Source organism: Spea bombifrons, chromosome 7 (assembly GCF_027358695.1).
Source record: "Spea bombifrons isolate aSpeBom1 chromosome 7, aSpeBom1.2.pri, whole genome shotgun sequence".
Taxonomy (NCBI): domain Eukaryota; kingdom Metazoa; phylum Chordata; class Amphibia; order Anura; family Pelobatidae; genus Spea; species Spea bombifrons.
The window spans coordinates 6,581,719-6,589,920 of NC_071093.1; positions in this window are offsets into that span (position 1 = coordinate 6,581,719).

An 8,202-nucleotide genomic window follows, 5' to 3' on the forward strand; every position below is an offset into this window, starting at 1 on the left:
TTCTCCGCGTTCCTCCCCGTCCGTCCTGCTTGATGACTCCTCTAGAAAAGCGTGTGTTTTTGGAGCGAGGTTTTGGAACACGTCCAGTGTTAGGCAGCGGCGGGGGATCGGTGAACTTTGGCGGTTTGCCGTAGAACTGTAAATGAGCCAACGTCGGCGGGAAAACAAGCCGTTTATCTTCGGGAGATTTCTGTAAAGTTTAAGCTGTTTCTCCTCACTTTCACTTAAATACTCGGCTTGGCTGCATTAACGTCGGTGCAAGACACTCTTACCCTACGAAACTAGCATTGAAATGTAACAGCGTTCTTTTAAAGCTTGTCTGTAGCTCGGTGTTTTATTCATGTTTATACGTTTTAATAATATACCTGCTTGAGCACAGGTGCATGTTACTGATTCAGTGTCAGATTTGTGCAGCCTTAAATATAATCCCACCACGGCCACTAGGGACCCTTTCTGTATGATAAGTCTATAGGGATGATAGGAGTTGTCCGGATTCACCTGGAAACCCTCTGCAGGTTTTGAAAACGTATCGGTCTGTTAACCCCTTAATGACAAAAGTCTGTACATGTAAGTGGTTCTAAAGGCTCTGTATCCGATGACATATTGGGTTCTAAAAGTTCTATATAGCTTTTAAATTGCATGGTAAAAATGTATCTTAATGTACACATTTACTCCCTGTGTATTCGATTTTTTTTTTTTTTTTTTTTTTTTAGGGCCCCTCTTTATTCCGCCATCCGGCCCCCTCATTAACGTGATGATTGTCCCAACTATTTTCAAGCCACGGATGATATTTAATTCTTAGTAACGTTAGTCTGTCGAGCGGCTTTAACAGAACCGAGTAGATTGGATTAAAAGCGGGTTTGAGGGGAGGCGTTCTCCCTTCGGTAAGGATAGCAAGAAGGGACAAACAAGTGAGCTGATATAACGATTGCTTCTGGGCTGCGCTTAACCCCAAAGGCATTTTATTTCTCGCCGATCTCCTCGTACTCTCGCACTACTCTCAGCTCCCTCTACCAATAAATCGATATTTTCTCCCAATTTACTCCATTAAACTTATTTGTCGTTCATGTTAAAGAAAAGAGCAACTTCTATGTTCACGCAAAACCTCTACAACCAATACTTCCTTACAGGGACTTTAAAAACCAGATCAAGTGCCCCCCTACTCCTCGGCCTGTTATTTACTGAATCCGGGCGGCCGTAGGAATCCAGGCAATTTTGGGTGTAAAGGGTATACATTTGGGGAAATCATTAAAGCAACCAATGACGCGTAAGCGCGGCTCGCTCCGAATGTATCTCTTTGCTCCGGAATTCTTCTAGACCTGGCTCTCCGGACCTCGTTACGGATCTCGGTAACCCGGCAGTAAACGATACGGCTGTTTTTTTTTCTGATTTTTATCCTTATTTTCTGATGCCTTGGGACATGTGCTGAATGTAATAAAAGGTATAATATTCGTTTTTATCTGTGACTATATCTCAAGAATACAAACTGCCAACTTCAGTTTGCCGAGTACAGATTTTATCGATTTACCGACATTTTTCAATCTGTTTGAAAACTTTTTATGAATTTTTTATTCGATGCATTTTGGTATAAATATGCAGATTTTATTTATGGTTTAATTGCAAAAAAACAATGCGAGGAAGCATTGTTAAAACATCATTTACCTCAAATATTCAACCAGCAAAGTATGTTTTTTATGCAGTCTCGATCCATATAATACGTTACCTCTCGGATATTTACTAAGCAAATCTAGCTTTTTGCTCTCTGTATTTGTCGATGTTCGGGCGCAGGTTGTACTACTGTCTGGTTTTACTTGCAATTCTTTTAATTTTATTTTTTATTATTTTTGTTTCAGTTTTGCAAGTATCTACAATAAATAAAAAAATGCCCTGGATAAAGTGATTGTTAAATATTGTATAAATTGTATGCTATCCCCACCAAAACAAAAAAGTAAATAAAAAAAGTAAGAAATAAAATGTGATTGATTGTTGTGAGCGTTTTTATTTCTCTCTGAAACAGGTTTGCTGAAGAATTTATATACAGGACAGAACGTGAGAAAATATTTTAATATCTGATGATTTCAAATGTATCGTATCCTCTGCCCACAATGTGCTGTTGTGTACATATAACATATATATATATATATATAATGACACTTCAGTGCCCCATGTAGCCTCCTTATCTAAGATTTAAATATTTTAATATACATTTGTTAAATTACTTCATCTTGGGAGAATATGGTCCATGATCTAGTGTTTTGCTCCACTGATTGGCTGCTTGAATAGGTAAATACATTATTTTCCTGTCATCCAGTGGCAGTACAAGTGGGTAGTAATCTTCCTCGGGACAAGTAGAATCTAAAGTGAATAAATAGTTAAAATGTACGAAGCCCCTCCTCCTTACCCATAAAAACCGGCACCTCTCCAAAGATGGCAGTTTTTTTCTTGTCCCTTTCAGGGACGGACGGTAGAATCTTCAGTTCCGGACGGACTTGCTGGTGAGGCGCACGGGTTGCTGCCTGGGGGTCCCTCTTCCTCCGATTGCTCCCCGGGTGGTGAGCAGAGAGAGGCTTTTCCTTCCGTAGCGGTTCGCGTTACGGAAGATGACTGTGATGCATCCTTTTGTATTTGGATGCGGGAGCATGCGCATTACTGTGGAACGCACGCCCGGGTGTCGTTGCGTTCCACTGAAGATCCGATCGCGCTACTGAGCATGCGCGAATCGGATCTTCCGGAGGGCGGCATTTTTGAATGCTATAAAAAGCGCTTTTTCCTGTCTGACTGCAGGGGCATTGCCAGTACAGGATTACCGTGTCACCAGCCCCCCCACACGGTTCAGAGGAGTTTAGGGTAAGATTTTTTATCTTGGCTCTATACTTTCTCTGCCCTCGGATATATAAAAAAAAAAAAATATATATATATATTTTTTTTAACCTCTGTTTTCTCTTATCAGATGTCTAGCCCGGTTCCTACCGACATTCCGGAGAAAGATAAAAGGCCACCAGCTCCCAGGAAAGCTACTTCTAAATCCAAGCATATGGCTTGTTCAGAGTGTGCTACTCCTCTCCCGGATGGTTGTCGTAAGAAATTGTGTAATTCATGCTCGGCGGAACAACTTGCTACTGAAAAGCAAAAAGATTTGCATTCCTTCCTGGGTTGGTTCCAGGAGAACTTGGCCCAGACCTTTGAAGCTTTTCAACTTTCTGCTGCTCATTCCCAGGAAAAAAGGAAGGAAAGTTCGCATAAGCGCAAGAGGTCCAGATCATCATCTAGATCAGACCTTTCCTCCGGTGAAATCTCTCACTCATCTCTTTCTACTTCAAGTGACAGTTCAGAAGATGAGGTTTTTTTCCCTCCTCAGGAGCTTCGTAAGTTTTTTAAGGAGGTTTCACGTCTGTTGCTAGAGGAGGATTCAGAGAAGGTTAAAGGTTTTCCGGTTCTTCCGAAATTAACAGAGCTGATGGAAAGAGAATGGAAGCACCCGGGTAAAAGAGCCTTTATTTCAAAACAGTTCAGACAACTGTTTAAACTGCAAGGGGAAGACACGTGGGATGATCCCCCTAAAGTGGACTTCCAAATTGCACAACTTTCCAAAAAGACGACCATTCCAATTGGAGGGGTGTCAGGTCTTAAAGACCCCATGGATAGAAGGGCAGAAACTTCGTGCAGGCGCATATTTCAGGCTGCAGGTTCGCAGTGCAAGGCTACGATGGCCAGCGCGGCGGTGGCTAGAGCCCAGAATATTTGGATTCACGCCTTGGGAGAATGTCTCTCCGATGACTCAGATTCTGAGATTTCCAGACTCCTTAATAGTTTGAAGCTTTCCAATAGTTTTTTGTTGGATTCATCACAAGAATCTCTTAAGTTATCGGCCAGAACTATGGGATTGTCCTCAGTGGCACGAAGAGCCCTGTGGTTACGATCCTGGACAGCGGATTCGGCATCCAAGGCCTCTTTATGTGATTTACCTTTTGAGAGGAAGAAGCTGTTTGGAGCTCCGCTAGAAGACCTGATCAGACAGATGTCGGATACCAAACGAGCTCTCCCTCAAGATAGAAGGCTCAAATGGAATCGTAAATACCCTTATCGGAATGCCAGACCGTTCCAGTCTTCCCGCTCTCAGAATTTTCGTCATCCCTACGGAGATAGGAAATTCCAAGAACGTCCTGGTAAGCAAGAAAAGAGGAAGTTCTGACAGAGTAGGAGGAAGATTGCTATGGTTCAGAGACGCCTGGGAGCAGACCACTCAAAATTTTTGGATTCGGAAGATCATTGCGGAGGGATACAAAATCAAGTTTTTTCGACCTCCTTTGAGCCGTTTTCTCATCTCCTCCTATCCTGCGAGAAGCAAGAATGTAGCCCTGTTTTCAGCATGCCTTACGCTGCTACGGAAAGGAGTCATAGAGAAGGTCCCAGTTCATCACAGATTCCAGGGTGTCTACTCTCGTCTCTTTCTGGTTCCAAAGCCGGACGGTTCCTTCCGTCCAGTTTTGGATCTAAAGAGGGTCAACAGTTGTATACGCTATCAACACTTCCGTATGGAGAACATCAAATCGGTCACTCAGATTCTTCAAAGAGGAGACTTTATGGTTACACTGGATTTAAAAGACGCCTATCTTCATGTGCCTATGGCCGAAGCGTCCAAAAAGTTCCTCAGGTTCTCGGTTCGAGTAAACAAGAGACTTTATCACTTTCAATTCACAGCCCTCCCATTCGGTCTTTCGTCGGCTCCAAGAGTTTTTACCAAGATCCTGTGCCCTTTGACAGCAAGCCTAAGGCTCCGGGGTGTCGCTCTCGTGCCATACTTGGACGACTGGCTCATCAAGGCCAACTCTACACAAAAACTTCTGGCAGACTTGGACACCACGGTTCGTTTTCTAGAACAACATGGCTGGATCATCAACAAGGAGAAATCCAATCTCCTTCCCTCCACCAGGATCCAGTTCCTGGGGTTGATGGTGGACTCAGTTTCCCAGTGCATCTTCCTCCCGCAATCAAAGATCAGGAAGATACGACAGGAAATTTCCTTTCTTCAAAGGAATCCTACCGGCTCTGTCAGAAGGGCTATGAGTGTCCTGGGTGTTCTTACAGCGTCCATCCCTGCGGTCCATTGGGCAAAGTCTCAGCTGCGTCCCTTACAGTGGCAGATCCTTTCCAACTGGTCAAGAAGGGAAGAAGACTTAGACGCAAACTTCACGATATCACGCCAAGTTCTATCTCAGCTGAACTGGTGGAAGAAATCAACCCATCTTTCCGGGGGTGTCTCGTTCCAACCCCGACATTGGATAACTCTAACCACAGATGCCTCCAGAATCGGCTGGGGGGCGCATTTAGGTTGCCTCTTCAGACAGGGAATTTGGTCTCCGGAAGATTCTCATCAGTCTTCAAATTACAGGGAATTAAAGGCGGTCCTTCTGGCCCTCATGGCTTTCAGGCCCCATGTGGAGGGTCGTTTTGTAAGAATCCAGTCGGACAACGCTACGACAGTGGCTTACATAAACAAGCAAGGAGGGACGCGAACGCGAAAGCTTCAGGTTCTGTGCTCTGTTTTAATGAAGTGGTCCCAACAACATCTGCAGGACATCTCGGCAACCCACATCAGAGGCTGCTACAATCTTATTGCAGACGACCTCAGCCGGGCAAAGTGGTCTCAGGCGGAATGGTCCCTGACCGCTCATACCTTCTCCATCTTGGTAGCAAGATTCGGCCTTCCAGAGATAGACTTGATGGCTACCAGAAAAAACAGGAAAGTGCCGGTTTTTGCATCCCTCAACAGGCTGGATTATCCTCAGGTTCTGGACGGTCTTTCAATTCAATGGAATTTCCATTTGGCCTACATATTTCCTCCGGTGGCCTTGATCCCAAGAATTCTCCAAAAGATTTGCTCAGACAGGGCCAGGGTCTTGGCCATCATGCCTTGCTGGCCAAGTCGAAGTTGGTTTGCCCTTCTCAGACAACTTACCTTGGCATCCTGGGAACTTCCGACGTCGGAGCCTTTGATGGACGACAGGGAGCTTCCTCCAGACCTCCTTCGGATGTTTCGGTTGACGGCCTGGCTTTTGCAAGGATGATTCTGCGGAACCAAGGTGTTGACGGTGACCTTTCTGATCTTCTGTTGAATTCTGTAAGACGCTCTACATCCAGGGTCTATTTTCGTGTTTGGAAAAAATTTCTTCTGTGGTGCTCTGCTCGAGGTTTGACGGTCTTCCCTCAGAATGTCAGCTCTATTCTGCAGTTCTTGCAAGATGGTTTGGATTCAGGTCTCAGCGTTTCTACCTTAAAGGGTCAGGTCTCGGCACTTAACCATTTTTTTCTTTCAGACTTGGCCTCTCACCTTCTGGTGAGACGTTTCTTTAAAGCCGCAACCATTCGGCGTCCCCCGTCAAGGTCTCCTTTTCCTACCTGGGATCTTACTCTCGTCCTGCAGGCTCTTTGTTCGGCTCCTTTCGAACCATTGGAGGAAGTTTCATTGAAGATCCTGTCCCTCAAGATGATTTTTTTGGTGGCAATTACTTCAGCCAAGAGAGTGGGGGAACTTCAAGCCCTCTCGTCTTCGGCGGATTTCACTGTTTTCCATCAGGACAAGGTTGTGTTGCATTTAAAACCCTCATTTCTTCCGAAAGTCATCTCCAGGGCGAGTATCAATCAACCATTGGTTCTTCCCTCGTTTTTTCCGTCTCCTTCCTCCCCGGACGAATGTAAATGGCATTCCTTGGATGTTAAAAGGGCTTTGGTCATATATCTCAAGCGTACTTCATCCTTCCGTACCACCGACCACCTTTTTGTCAATTATTTTGGTCATTCGGCAGGTAAGGCGGCTTCAAAGGCTACCATTTCCCGATGGCTTGTTGACACCATTCGTATGGCCTACCAGGCCAATGGCGAGTTGCTTGGATGTCCCGTCAAGGCTCACTCCACTAGAGCCATGTCTGCTTCTTGGGCTGAAAAGGCTTCGGCTTCTCCTGAAGAGATCTGCAAGGCGGCTTCCTGGTCCTCGTTTAATACGTTTATTCAACATTACCGGCTAGACGTCTTTTCCTCCTCTGCGGCGGATTTCGGGCGCAAGGTGCTTCGAGCTGTGGTCTCCTAGGCTTTTTTCCCCCCCTTCTCCGGGATCTTGTTACATCCCACTTGTACTGCCACTGGATGACAGGAAAAACGGAAATTTTTTACTCACCGTAAATTCCTTTTTCCTTAGTCCAGTGGCAGTACGGATTTCCCTCCCTTCCTTGATAATAAACTTTATTTTTGCATCCATTTCTGTGTTTCTTGTTACTAACTGCCATCTTTGGAGAGGTGCCGGTTTTTATGGGTAAGGAGGAGGGGCTTCGTACATTTTAACTATTTATTCACTTTAGATTCTACTTGTCCCGAGGAAGATTACTACCCACTTGTACTGCCACTGGACTAAGGAAAAAGGAATTTACGGTGAGTAAAAAATTTCCGTTTTATATAGCGCCAACAAGATACGCAGCGTTTAATACAATACATATATTCAAGAGACGACACCCCTCCAGAACCTTTTTCTCATTCATTTCATGTAGTTTTAATGGGGAACATTTGCTCTTCTTTTAAAAACAAGGACATTTCGAAGCGGCCTCGCACTTTTGGCTGGCAGTGTGTATTTATCATTTGATAAAGGTTAGTCTACTGAATAAAACCCTAAAATGTAAGTTTTCAGGAAGGGGACTGATCAAGTTAACTGGGTTTAACTAGTTTTTAAATTGCCCCTCACACTGAACGTCACCTGCCATTCCTCATCTCCGTTTCTTACTTACATGCTTTAAAAAAAAAAAAAAAAAAGCACTGATGCAGTTTCACAATCCCTGGCTTCTTAAAATCAGGGCCACCATCAGAAATCTTGTGGCCCAGTACAAACCTATAGACCATGTCCCACCACCCTGCCCCGGCTCCCACGACGGCAGATCAGGGAACACAGACCCCGTACGTAGGTATTGGTTGGAATGGCAGCCCCTTTTAAAGCAACCCCAAGTTTGGTTACTCCACAAAAATTGGACTTTCGGTCCAGAACCAAAGTCTTCCGTATGATCCGTGCAGACCAATATCGGAGTCGCTGTTTTATGGCAATTTCCTTCTCAAATAACGAGCCATGGAAAGTTCCAACATCAATTAAGCAACAGTTCAAACACCCCAAACTATCCAATAACAAACAAACTGACCTAAAAGCAACATCAAGAGCAAACA